At 38.1% G+C, this 15,597-nt stretch overlaps 2 long non-coding RNA genes across 2 annotated transcripts; one reads left to right on the forward strand and one right to left on the reverse strand.

Moving 5' to 3' along the window:
• The first annotated feature begins 3,406 nt into the window (after positions 1–3,406).
• On the forward strand, positions 3,407–6,574 carry LOC145456305 (uncharacterized). The gene is made up of 3 exons (XR_013920569.1): positions 3,407–3,925; positions 4,001–4,175; positions 6,346–6,574. It is a non-coding gene; the product is annotated as an uncharacterized LOC145456305 (long non-coding RNA).
• LOC145456304 (uncharacterized) lies at positions 6,575–7,351 on the reverse strand. Its single transcript, XR_013920568.1, has 2 exons — positions 6,984–7,351; positions 6,575–6,662 (listed from the first exon to the last, which is right to left on the reverse strand). It is a non-coding gene; the product is annotated as an uncharacterized LOC145456304 (long non-coding RNA).
• Between the last annotated feature and the right edge of the window lie 8,246 nt (positions 7,352–15,597).

A 15,597-nucleotide genomic window follows, 5' to 3' on the forward strand; every position in this document is an offset into this window, starting at 1 on the left:
CGTCCTCCACTCTAAACGTTGGTCTTGGGCCCCCATAGGGTATAGTCAATTTCTAACTTGAAGATTTAATTTCGTCAATAACATTGTTAATTGCATTATATTGCATTATTAATCCTATCTCAGCCCCGATGGTCGGACTTACCTGAAGAGCAGGGGGCGCGTAATCCATAATTATAACATCTAGTATATTGCAATAATTACTGTAGTGCATGTTGTTAATTCGTGACCTCTGGTCTGTTATATAGTGAAAAGATATTGTAGTGCCCCAAACTTATCAGACTAAAAGAAAAACTTTCGTGAGACGCACACACAAATTGTCATGTCTAATGCTCTGTGGGTGCCTGCGTGGCATTTGCATCGTGGGCTCAGATTGGAAGGACCGGACTGTTAGTCACGCCCACCCAGCGCGGCTATTGACAATGGACACATACCCCAAATTTCGGCCAACGTCTTATTTCTTTGATAGCACACTTCGTAGAGTCGCATGTTGGCCGAAACTTCATATGTCTTTTGGTGTGTCGGGCCGCGGTATTGACTGGCACCAAAATGCCTATTACTATGAGTTATGCATCTTTAATTTCTTGAGGGGAGACGCTTGCATTTCGAAATCAAGCTATCTAGAGACATTTAAATGGCAAAGCTCAAAGAGAATTTTCAAGTTAATGAATTCTGTCGAGAATACTCTATAATTTATGTTGGTTCACGAAATACTTTTGAGTCCCCTCCGAGCACGCTCCCCACCCTATTGGGGAATTTGGGGTGCAGCAGTTATGGACCTGGCAAGAATGCAAATCATTGGGTGCGATAAATCGTCCTTTATAAAATGGGCAATATGTACATTATGACGTAACAAGCAAATGTCGCATCTGTTTTAAAGAAATATGTTATCTCATTAGGCATTTTCAGCGCAATCCATGTATTGTCTTCCAATATAACTACTGAGATGCAAAATAAATGTAATCGTGAGTAATCGTGATTACTTTTCCAATGTAATCGTAATCGTAATCGACTACTTCCTGATTTTGCTGCAATCGTAATCGTAATCGCGTGATTCCGAAGTAATCGTAATCGCAATCGATTACATTCATGAAGTAATCACCCCATGTCTGCTCAGAAGTGAACCCGAAAGCCGTACTTCTCATATCATTGAGAGCTCAAAGTGATCACGGTTTTAACGTTACCGTCATTTTATACTTGCTCGCTCAGGCATTTAAACAGCGAGTTCGGCTCTCTGGTGAAAGGGTTCGAATGGGCATATAAGTAGTGAGGGGATCTACTTTTGTTACCGCCCCTCAGGCTATTTAGAATATAAACACTCTCATAATATAATTAACGTCGGATTATGGCCGGTCCATGCTTCCGAGAGATAAATATCGTTAGATGATACTTTTCCTTGATATTCTATTATGTGTATTTAGGACTAATGCGACAACGGTAGACTATCGCCGTGTGTATTTATGAGCATCTCTCGCCGCTACACTCTCGAAACTTTCCTCCGACAGTCTATTATGTGTATTTAGGACTAATGCGACATCTATTGCGTAGAATATGCGTACTGAGCTGTTTTTGAGTATATGAATTCTCGCATAATACACTTGACGTTGAACTAGATTTCATGACATCATCACAGAGGAATTAGGCGACTATCTAGGTTGTAGGTTCGATTCTTGTAGTCACCACATTTCATACGATTCAGTCATTTTCATGTCACTAGAATAAGGGTAATTAAATCGACGGATGTTCGCGAGATATTCTATGTGTATTTAGGACGACTTGATAAGTGGCTATATTCGCCAGATAATATTATTATGTGTATTTTTACTTTGTATTTTAGCGGATAACATGACCTCTAGGATAATACTCATCAACGTTGAACTATATAGTCGCAGTTTTATGATGATTACGTTAGATGATTAAATTCCGAAACTTCATAATAACTTGCTTTCATGGATATAAATTCAGATTATACACATGAATTTCGAAAACTATGATGTCAATGCAAGACTCCACCACCGCGAACCACAATTCCAGCATCGGTATTGGCAATAAAGCCTAAGATTTAGAGTCGCACCTTAACGCAAATTATGCAGGTATTCTAGCAGACTTGTCACATTTTCTGTATCTGAAGTCGAATTTCAGCATCGTTATTCACTATAAGCCGAGAAATGTACCTTCGCGCAATCTATACAGACAGACGCATACACTTTGCTGCATCTGAAGTAGAATTTCAGCGTCGGTATTTGTTATAAGCCGAGAAATGTACCTTCGCGCAATTTTTACAAGTAGTCGCACATACTTTGCTGCATCTGAAGTGGAATTCCACCGTCGTTGTTTGCTATAAGCCAGGAAATTAGAGTCGACGCTTCGCGCAATTTTGACAGGTAGTCTCACACACTTTGCTGCATCTGGGCTTCATACTAATACATGCATGATTTTGGCATGTCGAGAATACGGGTAATTATAATTAAATCATCAATAAACGCCGGAGGCGAGTCATTTAAACCTTGTTGGTAGATAATAGCGCTTTCGACTACAACAAAGTTGCCCTGCCACAAAAAATAGAAGCCTTAATGATCATACAGAGGAAAGTTCAATTTTACATCGAATTATTCGAATCGACTACATACATTGTATAGGTATGAGGTGAAATAAAACGGATTTACGCAAAAGTTCGACACTAAAACGCCGGCCGTGTCTTATAAAGTAATAATGTAAGCTGCGATGGATGCTGCTATATAATGCTAGTAGCGAATATAGTAGAAAGTCCGCGTCTGGATGAATGTAAGCAGGTGCGCTTAGTAACGTAGTAAATCGCGTAACAGAATTTACATAAATAGCTACTTCTACCTTAATTTAATGGATTTATCTGAGATCATTGCTTTACTTAATCTCTCCAAAATGTGCATTATACAAGTACGTCACCATCGAAACCATCTGCCTATAACTAGCTGGCAGTATAATTGCAGCAAATACTCGGGTACTAATTTTAAAGTAACTTAGATATCTAAATGAGCTCCGAGTCGCTGTTATCTCGCATCTTGTACTTGTATTCGTACTTTACCTTTACACGTCGTTTTTGTATAATGGATACTAATTTTAATAAAAATACACAAAAACTGTCTACACGCACCAACTACTCAAGTGTTTATGACACAGGAATGATTCATTAAGTATAGCGCAAGCAGGCCAAACCTATACTTGAGTCCTCCAAAATGTACAAGTACTTCGCTATGTACTCCCTCCATGTAAAAAGTGACTAGGTTTTAGACTACTTTATCGATCTTCGATGTTGCGCAAATACCACAAACTTTGCTTGCTTTCAGAGCTGGCAACTAAATGCAAGACATACTTTACGCAAAAGTCTTTATTCTGAAAATTTTATCGAGTTAATACTTTAAAAAGTTTTAGGCCCTTTTCATACCGGATTTACGAAACTCTTTCGGGAACAAGTTCCGAAACAGGCGATGTTCACATAGAGAAAAAATTACCGAAACAGTTCCGGGAATAGAGCGCGTTCATACCTATTTAGAGTTACCGCGAACTTATGTTCACACAGGTCGTTTTTTCGGTAAATTCGCGGGAAATTATGGCCAGTATGAACGCGATTCTCCGTAAGTGTTGATAGTTACGAAACCATGTCTGTGGGGTGTTCCAGTTGTAATATGCTTGTGGAAAACGATGTGGGAGAGACATATTCGTGAGATGCGGAGAAGTTGGCTCCAACTTTTAGCTATGGGATGTTGCGGATATGCCTTCTCGATGTGTATGGGGCTCTATACTCAATATACCTGTATCAGTAATAGAGCCCGAGCATGTTCCTGGCTTGTATATTATCAACCGAAGCTGAGAGCAGAAACTGAAAGCCAGCAAAGAGGATAAAGTCCTGGAATGAAAAGAACCACTGATCACATCTGCGTACGACAAAGTCAGTTTATCTTTGTCACTTTGTGATTGCTTGTAGAATGGTTTGGGTAAATCTAATCTTATGTACACTGTACAGAGAAACCAGGGAATTCTAGAAATCCGTGAAAGAAACATTTGGTATACTCCGCGACGAGCTTCGAGACCATAACGAAAAGCAGCCAGCAAATTATACGAACTCAATTTCTCTTGATTGCTGAGTAGCTGTCGCTCTTTGGAGGCTAGCCAATGAAGCCAATCGTTTATAGATCCAGGTAAACATCAGATGTATTTTAAGAAGGCAACTGTCACAGGTTGATTTCAATAAAAATAATTGCTGGTGCCTAGTAGGGCTAGCCACAATGATTCGAGTACTCGAATCTGAATCGAGTAATAACTTTAATGATTCGAGTCGAGTAGTAAAATAATTTTTTCGAGTACCGAAATTATACTGAAAGTTGATTCACTAACGAGAATTATACCGTAGTTTTGATACTATTTTCCACTGAGGAAGCCTTGATTGGCCGTGTCGCAACATACGAGATATAGTACAAAGCTATGAACGTTGCTGGACATAACACATTTCCGAAGTCATGATCATCCCATAACACCGTCAAGCAGTGCAATGAGAACGGTATAGTCGAAAAAATACCAAAATATCTTTAATGTGACGGACAATAGGCGTTATGTTCTTTGTGGTGGCATAAAAGGTATAGCCTACACATTTGGATTTTGGCATAGTACATTGTGTTGTGATGTCATCATGATGATACTCGACTCGAAGCGTAATAAGCGATTCAGAATCGAATCACTCAGGTACTCGATTTTGCCCAGCCCTAGTGCATATTAATATTTCTATATTTGTCATGGCGGAATGTCAGCCAGTTTTTGCGTAGCATACCACTACAAAAAGGTCTAACAAATTTGGTCATGATTCATTATGTTAGAAAAAGAAGTCTGAAAGACCAATTGTTCTTGCCAAGTAGGCTACTTTCTGTCTCAGAAATAAGACCCAAATTGATGGAAAATAGACTTAAACTGGAAACTGAGCAGTCAACACAATGACTTGGACTCGGGTCATAAAACCATGACTTGAACTCGACGCTCTGCTCGATGAGTTGGACTCGGTGGTGAATTGAAAATGACTCGACTTGAATTTAGTCAAAACTTTTAAAGTGGGATCGACTTTGCTCACTTATTAAGACTGAAATTGCTGAAAATGAGACCAAATTTGTATATTTTTGTAGTGTAGTCAGGCATGTACAATGTAGGCCTACATCAACCTACTCATTTAGTTAGTAACTAACTAAATAAGTAGTTCTAGTTGTGGGTTTAAAAATGTGAATAGTTTCTGGTTCTAGTTGGGGATATTTGAAAGTGAGTAGTTCTTGTTCTAATTGCAGATTTTGAAAAGTTGACAGTTCTAGTTCAGGGCCGGCCAACCCGTGGCTCACATGTGGCCCGAGAGTTAATTTCCGAAATTAGTAGTATTATCAAAAATGGATTGCACAGATTGTGAACTTGCAAGGCCAATCAAAAATTTGATTAGTCTGGCCGTAACACTTGAGATGTGATGACTGAAATGTCAGTTCCGACGCATTGCTAGATATATGAGCCAGTCACATTTTGGTAGATCTTCGTACACTACAATAAAGCAGAATACTTTGCGATAGATTTATCAAAAGTAAAAATTTTCTACACGCTTAGCGCAACATGTTGTCACTCGATTTCTTGCTTTTAATATTGTTACCCCTTTGTGAAAACGAAAGAACGCCTAATGTATCAGATTGAGTCTAACTATATATATTTGCGACCTCCCGTTTGTGCTCGCAGAAAGACCCTCGACTATGAAACCTAGGCACAAAATGATTGACGCATGTTTGACGAAGCTTTCGATACCGATATGTCCAGGTGCCGAATAGTCCAGTCCTTGCAAACTGAGCCCAGCGATATACAGCAGGCCTGCAATATAGTCAAGTGACAATATTATTAATTTATCAACTTCAAAAATTTTTCACACTTGGCGCGGCTAGTGGCCCGCAGAATAGTTCGTCAATCGAATGTGGCCCTTTGGCTGAGAAAGTTGGCCACCCCTGTTCTAGTTGCTAGTTTGAAAAATTGAGTAGTTCTAGTTAAAGTTACGCATTTTGAAATTCCAGTACTTTGCACAAGTCTGAGTGTTGTGGAGGGATAAAAAAATTACCACAGCAACATTTGTACCAAACATGCATTTGCTGCATTCAAGTTTTTCAGGATGACTTCATGATTGGGAGCCAGAGGGTTCTGTACTAGCCTACATAACTGATGAGGCAGCCTATCCCTTTCAGCCCCGGCTCATGAAGCCTTTTCCCTGGAAAACAAACAGAGCAGGAGCTAAAGCTAATTTCAAATATGTAATATAAATTTCCTTTCTGCTGCCCTTAAAATTCACAATTGCTTTTTCAGAAACTTAGCAAAGCACACATGAAGGTTGAAAGATTTTGGTCGACTGAAGGCGCGGACGGGCGCGGTGTTCGGCTCTGCTCAGAAACTGCAATCCGCTAAGGCCAGAATGATACAGAGGATGGTATACGCAATGAAGACAAGACGTGGTGGTGATCCAAGTATCGCTGGCCCAGACGTCGGAAATGCCCTGTGTGACTTTCTCAATAAACAATGCTCTTGCTTAACCAGATGTGTTTGTGTTGTTTCATTTTATTCATGAGAGAAACTATAACTTCATGCACAGTTCCACCTTTTTCATCAGTATCCTCCATCTAGACCTGCGAAAAGATCAGATTAAGTGACACTTGCATAACAAAGGAATGACTTGGTTGTAACAAGAAAATGAAGGCATAGGTGAAAACCAAATTATGGCTTGGATGATGTACGATGGTTAACCAGCCCGTTGGTTCAATTTTGGTTAGTGATTCAGAGCTAAAGACATCATTATCTGCTGTGCTGACAACTATCAAAGCAGATGTTACTAAATCCCCTTTTCAGTAGGCGTATATGACGGTGACTAACCTACGCACAACATATGGTAGGGGTCAAGATCACCTATCAAATTAGTGTTGAAGTCCTAAAGTTTTCAGGCAACTCACCCAATGCTGCATCATTTGGAGATGGTGTTCTACCTTTTTAGCCGTGCTCTGTTTACAAAACCACAGAAAAAAGAAGCTGAATAGTAGTCAGTGACTACGTATTGTGAGCATACAGAATATAAATCCAAGAATAATGCATTCCCAACACCATCACACAAGAAGATCAAAATGCCGCAGGTAGCTGACCTCGAAATACAAGCAGCCTGAATGAACAGCTCGTTACCGTAACTAAAAGTTTGATTGACAGCGTTCCGGGAACCCAGCTGCGCCATTCGTGTTCATACTCAGTCGGTCCCGTAAAAATCTCCGAAAATAAGCGCGTTCATACCGCCCCGAAAAACCAGTGTTATGTTCACATAGAGGGGTTTCGGTAAACATTTTCGGGGAATGTTATTCCCGGAACCCCGGTATGAAAAGGGCCTTACTTGAGCACTACGGAATGTACAAGTACTTTACCTTTACAGGACGTGTTTTGTAAAATGAATACTAATTTTATTGAAAAAATAAAAAAATAAAAAAGGGCGAAAAATTACATTTTATCCCGGAACGCTACAAGATAAATCGTATGAATTTGTAAACTACTTATTCACGACATAATAATAATTCTACTTGTATACTTTTTCATATTTTGTAACAATTTTAGTATCACTTAAATAACATACGGAAAATATACTAGTCGAAAGATACGGTAACCAATTTCGCAATGATGATACTTTTCCTTGATATTCTATTATGTGTATTTAGGGCTAATGCGTCATCACTATGTTGGCGACAGGCCTGATTTGAACACACTAATTTTGCGAATTAAACTTATCGCCCAACACGGACACTCAATGAAGAGCACCCTGGAGACCCACATAAATGCTCCACAATTCTTGACATATAATATACTGAGCATATAATAAGCTGACAAAACCTATAGTTGAGTACTCCGAAATGTACAAGTACTTTACCTTTGCACGACGTTTTTGTAAAATGAATAGTAATTTTATTGAAAAATAAAAATTATGTACTCAAGTAGGTTTTTGTCTACACACACCAACTACTCAAGTGTTTATGACACAAGAATGATTCATTAAGTATAGCGAGAGCAGTCCAAACGTATACTTGAGTACTCCAAAATGTACAAGTACTTCGCTATGTACTCCCTCCACGTACAAATTGACTAGGTTTTAGACTACTTTATCGATTTTCGATGTTGCGCAAATACCACAAAGTTTGCTTGCTTTCGGGGCTGGCAACTAAATGCAAGACAGACTTTACGCAAAAGTCTCTATTCTGAAAATTTTATCAAGGTAATAGTTTAAAAACTTATACCTGAGCACTACGAAATGTACAAGTACTTTACCTTTACACGACGTTTTTTGTAAAATGAATACTAATTTTATTGAAACAATAAAACATAAAAAAGAGCGAAAAATTACATTTTATCCCGGAACGCAACAAGAAAAATCGTATGAATTCGTAAACTACTTATTCATGACATAATAATAATTCTACTTGTACACTTTTTCACATTTTATAACACTTTAAGTAGTACTTAACAGTTTCAGTTTTAAATAAAATACGGAATATAAATATAATCGAAAAATTCGGTAACCAATTTCGCGTAGACTATGCATACAAATGAGGAAAGTTATATCAACGCGTGTTAACTAGTTGTATCGAGTTATCGAATGATTTTTTCCTTACATCAAAACAACTAGAATGTGTAACTACATTAAAAACGTATCTAAATGAGCTCCGGGGCATTGTGATTATGCAACATATCAAATTTCATCACACATTTCATGATGGAACAACTTTAAAACTAACGCAGTTCTATAGCAACTTTTGCCTAAATTTGTTTTCGGTAGCGTGTACTGTACATATACACAGTCTGCTTTAATAACAGAATTACCATGCTAATATGTGACTCCTCACCTTGAAACTTGGTACGTAGTTGTAGGACATTATGGCAATGCACCATGCTAAATTTCATCACACATCTAATGATGGAACACCTTTAAAACTAACGCAGTCGACTAGCGACTTTTACGCATATCTGTTTTGCGTGAACATAGCATATACCTATACATAGTCAATTTTAATAACAGATTTACCGTGTTAAACATTGAATTCCCATTTTTATAGCTGGTACGCGGTTATAGGACATACCAAATCCAAATCCACCATACCACATCCCATCACACATTTCATGATGGAACAACTTTAAAACGAACGCGGCTCTACATCGACTTTTTTGCGTACATCTGTTTTTCGGGAGCGTATAGCACGTACCCATACATAGCCAACTTTAATAACGGAATTACCATGCTTAACATTGAATCCCAACTCTAAACTTGATACGTAGTTGTAGGACATTATGGTAATGCACCATGCTAAATTTCATCATACATCTAATGATGGAACACCTTTGAAACTATCGCAGTCGAATACCGACTTTTACGCATATCTGTTTTTCGTGAACATAGCATATACCCATACATAGTCAATTTTATTAACAGAATTAGCATGCCAAACATTAAATTCTCACCTTGAACGTTGGTACGCAGTTGTAGGACATAATAACAATGGACCATACCAAATTTCGTCAGATATTTCATGATGTAACACCTTTAAAACCAACGCATTTCTATACAGACTTTTGGCTAAATCTGTTTTGCCGTAGCGTAGCACGTACCTATACATAGTGAACTTTAATAACGGAATTACCATGTTAATAATCGACTCCCCACCTTGAAACTCGCTACGCAGTTGTAAGACATTATGACAATGCACCATGTCAAATTTTGTTACGCATTTCATGATTGAACAACTTTAAAACTAACGCAGTTCCATGCCGACTTTCGCAGGAGCGTAGCACGTACCTATGCATACTCAACTTTAATACCGGAATTACCGAGCTAAACATTGAATGCGCAACTTGAAGATTGGTTCACGGGTGTAAGACATTATGACAATGGAACATATCAAATTTCATCACACATTTCATGATGAAACACCTTTAAAACTAACGCAGTTCTATACCAACTTCGCGTGAATTTGTTTGCGGGAGCGTAGCACGTACCTATGCGTGATCAACTTTAGTGATGGAATTACATATGTAATTAAGTTTCAACACTTTTACAATGATTCGTCCTGCTTCCTATAACATTCCAAAGAACCCAAATATAATGGAGGAACCGATGAAAACACAGCTGCGTATTAGGTATACGTTTGTCAGTTTAAGATCTCTCTCTCCTTCCCAGATTTCAACGCACACTTTTCGCAATTTCGTCTGTTTGTCGTTTTCGGAGTGACTTTCCAGTGGTTGACAATACGTTTTTTGCATCTCTTCAAGAGTCATATTGAGTGTAACATGTTTGAATATTGTTCATTGGTTTGTCGATTCAGAGTTGATATCCGGATCCGGTTAATACTTTCTCGGGTTTCCGATTTCAAACTGAACGGTGGGATATGTATTGACCAATAAAGAGTGACACAATATAGTAAACATGTGTGAGAAAACTCACAAGTAACCCGGATTTGTTAGCGCGACGGGGACATAAATTCAACCATTATCCGTGTACCAAGCAGTTACCAAAGTCATGGAGGTTGCTAATTTCAACATATTGACTCTGTGGGAGGCTAAAGCACGAACCGGGACACACACAGACACACACACCAGGACACACAATATCCGTCGATTTCCAAAGCATACAGTTCGATATACAAGAGCATATTGTTATTTCATGTGGTTAACCGTTGATATAGATGCGATGCGATCGACGCGGGTATACTCTGAAACCGGTTGTCCGTTTATATGAGAAAAGATGCTGTGAAGGAATTTAAAAAGCGGCAGTTGAGCAAGACGTAGTTTGCTTACTGCAGTAATTCATTTCACTTGCAGAACTTCTATGGCCAAGTTTCACGTGTGTGTTTCAGAGTAGTTCCAAATGAATGAATTTCATTTTCACGTGCTTGAATTCGTTTTACCATACTGTAAAATACTTTTGCATGCCCAAGTTGGGGATCCTCGTAACATTGTCTTCTTGTGTGTTGGTGATTAAATACATTGCGACGCTGTCACTTGGCTCTTAATTGGGTTGTTTCATCTGAAAGAACTAATTTTGTCTGTTATAATACTTTATTAGACTTGTATGGCGAGGCGTCTGGTATCGAGAAGTGAGATCGCAAGTAATCATTGAGTCAGTCGTGATGTCTGATTGGGAGTGTCGGCCTCTTATATCCAGCAAATGTAATGTGCCATATTAGGCCATAAGTATCGTAGGCCCCGCGTGAAGTGTACAAATTTCGATGTTGCGCAAATACCACAAACTTTGCTTGCTTTCAGAGCCGGCAACTAAATGCAAGACAGACTTTACGCAAAAGTTGCTATTCTGAAAATTTTGTCAAGGTAATGGTTTGGAAACTTATACTTGAGCACTCGTACTTCTTGAGAATACCCAAGTAGGTTTTTTGCCTAGATGCACCACATAGTCTCAAGTCCTTATGATATTGGAGTACATCAACTTCATGATAGCTAGAGTATTAAACAGTAATATACCTAGAGTACTAACGTTTTACTTACTCGGAAATGACTACTTCTACCTTATTTTAAAGGATACCTCGTTCGAAGCGAAATTGTATGTGGTTTTGGATAACATCCAAGATGTAGGCTCACTTTGAAGGTTACTTCGTAAAACTCAAATATTGCGCAGTGAGAGTTCGCAAATTCTCGAAGTATTTTTGTTATTTTTATTGCGATAAGTCATTCTGCAGCGCGAAAATGCGTCGTAGGATATAGATGAAACTAGCACCACTCATCAAGACCGCTGAAAACAGTACGTTTCAACATTTAGTAGCAGTAAATTTCTAGTAAAGTACAAGACGTGATGATTTCCGAGTGAATTAAAAAGTATTGCAGGTATAGTTTACCTGAAAACCGAATACTCTGAAATAGAAGTAGATGCAGTGTAAATAGTTAATCACTTGATTAAGTTTAGCGCAAGCAGATAAAACCTATACTTGAGTAGTACAAAATGCACGAGTACTTCGCTATCGCCTCCCTGCACGTAATCAGTGCTATTACCGATACTCGTCGGTTTCAGTTTTAGATAGAATTCAGAAACCAAATAATTTCATAAACATAAGCTAATTTAATGAATTTACTCGAATGTACTATGCCGCGCTGATAAGATTAATTATAATATACTTATTATGTTACAGCGATTTTTCTAGCCTGGAAAATCTTTAAAATGTAGTAAGCAGGCCAAATGAAGATATTCGTTGAGTTGAATAAACATAAAAAATACTCTAGACCACTTTATCGGTACTTTACAGTTTCAGTTTTAGATAAAATTTGTCCCTTTCACCTATAATTACAACTCCTCGCTAACTAAACATGTTTAGAATATATTATTTGCGATGATACGAACCCGTGAAGTGCTCAAGTAGCTTTTCGTAGGATATAGATGAAACTGACAACACTCACCAAGACCGCTGGTCCACTGAAAAAAGTACATTGTAGCAGTAAAGTCCTACTAAAGTACAAGAAGTAATGATTTCCCAGTTAGTTGAAAAGTAAGTATTGAAGGTATAGTTTGCTGGAAAAAGCGAAAAACTCTGAAATCGAAGTAGATGCAGTGTAAATAGGTAATCACTTCATTAAGTATAGCGCAAGCAGGCCAAACCTATACTTGAGTACTGCAAAATGTACAAGTACTTCGCTATGTTCTCCCTCCACGTAAAAAGTGACTAGGTTTTAGACTACTTTATCGGTAACGACAGTTTCAGTTTTAGATAAAATTTGGTAAGACTTTAAATTTTCAAGTAGTTTGAGCTTACGTTTGTATCACCTTGACAAGTAACATTATCAGACATGAAAATGATACTATCACCTAATATAGAAGTTAACACGCGTCAATGTGCTTCAGAATTCACGAGAAATTGCTTACTAAGAGAAGTTTATTCTTGTATACACAATAGTGAAGAGAATCTTTAAAATGTAGTAAGCAGGCCGATGGGTATTCGTTTAGTTGTATAGGCATAAAAAACATTCCCGCGCGCCTTAGTATTAGGTGGTAGGGTTAGGAAGTGTTTTGTTTAAGAGCGCGCGGGAATGTTTTTTATGCCTATACAACTAAACGAATACCCATCGGCCTGCTTACTACCTTTTAAAGATTCTCTTCACTATTGTGTATACAAGAATAAACTTCTCTTAGTAAGCAATTTCTCGTGAATTCTGAAGCACATTGACGCGTGTTAACTTCTATATTAGGTGATAGTATCATTTTCATGTCTGATAATGTTACTTGTCAAGGTGATACAAACGTAAGCTCAAACTACTTGAAAATTTAAAGTCTTACCAAATTTTATCTAAAACTGAAACTGTCGTTACCGATAAAGTAGTCTAAAACCTAGTCACTTTTTACGTGGAGGGAGAACATAGCGAAGTACTTGTACATTTTGCAGTACTCAAGTATAGGTTTGGCCTGCTTGCGCTATACTTAATGAAGTGATTACCTATTTACACTGCATCTACTTCGATTTCAGAGTTTTTCGCTTTTTCCAGCAAACTATACCTTCAATACTTACTTTTCAACTAACTGGGAAATCATTACTTCTTGTACTTTAGTAGGACTTTACTGCTACAATGTACTTTTTTCAGTGGACCAGCGGTCTTGGTGAGTGTTGTCAGTTTCATCTATATCCTACGAAAAGCTACATGAGCACTTCACGGGTTCGTATCATCGCAAATAATATATTCTAAACATGTTTAGTTAGCGAGGAGTTGTAATTATAGGTGAAAGGGACAAATTTTATCTAAAACTGAAACTGTAAAGTACCGATAAAGTGGTCTAGAGTATTTTTTATGTTTATTCAACTCAACGAATATCTTCATTTGGCCTGCTTACTACATTTTAAAGATTTTCCAGGCTAGAAAAATCGCTGTAACATAATAAGTATATTATAATTAATCTTATCAGCGCGGCATAGTACATTCGAGTAAATTCATTAAATTAGCTTATGTTTATGAAATTATTTGGTTTCTGAATTCTATCTAAAACTGAAACCGACGAGTATCGGTAATAGCACTGATTACGTGCAGGGAGGCGATAGCGAAGTACTCGTGCATTTTGTACTACTCAAGTATAGGTTTTATCTGCTTGCGCTAAACTTAATCAAGTGATTACCTATTTACACTGCATCTACTTCTATTTCAGAGTATTCGGTTTTCAGGTAAACTATACCTGCAATACTTTTTAACTCACTCGGAAATCATCACGTCTTGTACTTTACTAGAAATTTACTGCTACTAAATGTTGAAACGTACTGTTTTCAGCGGTCTTGATGAGTGGTGCTAGTTTCATCTATATCCTACGACGCATTTTCGCGCTGCAGAATGACTTATCGCAATAAAAATAACAAAAATACTTCGAGAATTTGCGAACTCTCACTGCGCAATATTTGAGTTTTACGAAGTAACCTTCAAAGTGAGCCTACATCTTGGATGTTATCCAAAACCACATACAATTTCGCTTCGAACGAGGTATCCTTTAAAATAAGGTAGAAGTAGTCATTTCCGAGTAAGTAAAACGTTAGTACTCTAGGTATATTACTGTTTAATACTCTAGCTATCATGAAGTTGATGTACTCCAATATCATAAGGACTTGAGACTATGTGGTGCATCTAGGCAAAAAACCTACTTGGGTATTCTCAAGAAGTACGAGTGCTCAAGTATAAGTTTCCAAACCATTACCTTGACAAAATTTTCAGAATAGCAACTTTTGCGTAAAGTCTGTCTTGCATTTAGTTGCCGGCTCTGAAAGCAAGCAAAGTTTGTGGTATTTGCGCAACATCGAAATTTGTACACTTCACGCGGGGCCTACGATACTTATGGCCTAATATGGCACATTACATTTGCTGGATATAAGAGGCCGACACTCCCAATCAGACATCACGACTGACTCAATGATTGCTTGCGATCTCACTTCTCGATACCAGACGCCTCGCCATACAAGTATAATAAAGTATTATAACAGACAAAATTAGTTCTTTCAGATGAAACAACCCAATTAAGAGCCAAGTGACAGCGTCGCAATGTATTTAATCACCAACACACAAGAAGACAATGTTACGAGGATCCCCAACTTGGGCATGCAAAAGTATTTTACAGTATGGTAAAACGAATTCAAGCACGTGAAAATGAAATTCATTCATTTGGAACTACTCTGAAACACACACGTGAAACTTGGCCATAGAAGTTCTGCAAGTGAAATGAATTACTGCAGTAAGCAAACTACGTCTTGCTCAACTGCCGCTTTTTAAATTCCTTCACAGCATCTTTTCTCATATAAACGGACAACCGGTTTCAGAGTATACCCGCGTCGATCGCATCGCATCTATATCAACGGTTAACCACATGAAATAACAATATGCTCTTGTATATCGAACTGTATGCTTTGGAAATCGACGGATATTGTGTGTCCTGGTGTGTGTGTCTGTGTGTGTCCCGGTTCGTGCTTTAGCCTCCCACAGAGTCAATATGTTGAAATTAGCAACCTCCATGACTATGGTAACTGCTTGGTACACGGATAATGGTTGAATTTATGTCCCCGTCGCGCTAAC

Source organism: Botryllus schlosseri, chromosome 14 (assembly GCF_051294905.1).
Source record: "Botryllus schlosseri isolate E-star chromosome 14, Bs_hap1, whole genome shotgun sequence".
Taxonomy (NCBI): Eukaryota; Metazoa; Chordata; class Ascidiacea; order Stolidobranchia; family Styelidae; genus Botryllus; species Botryllus schlosseri.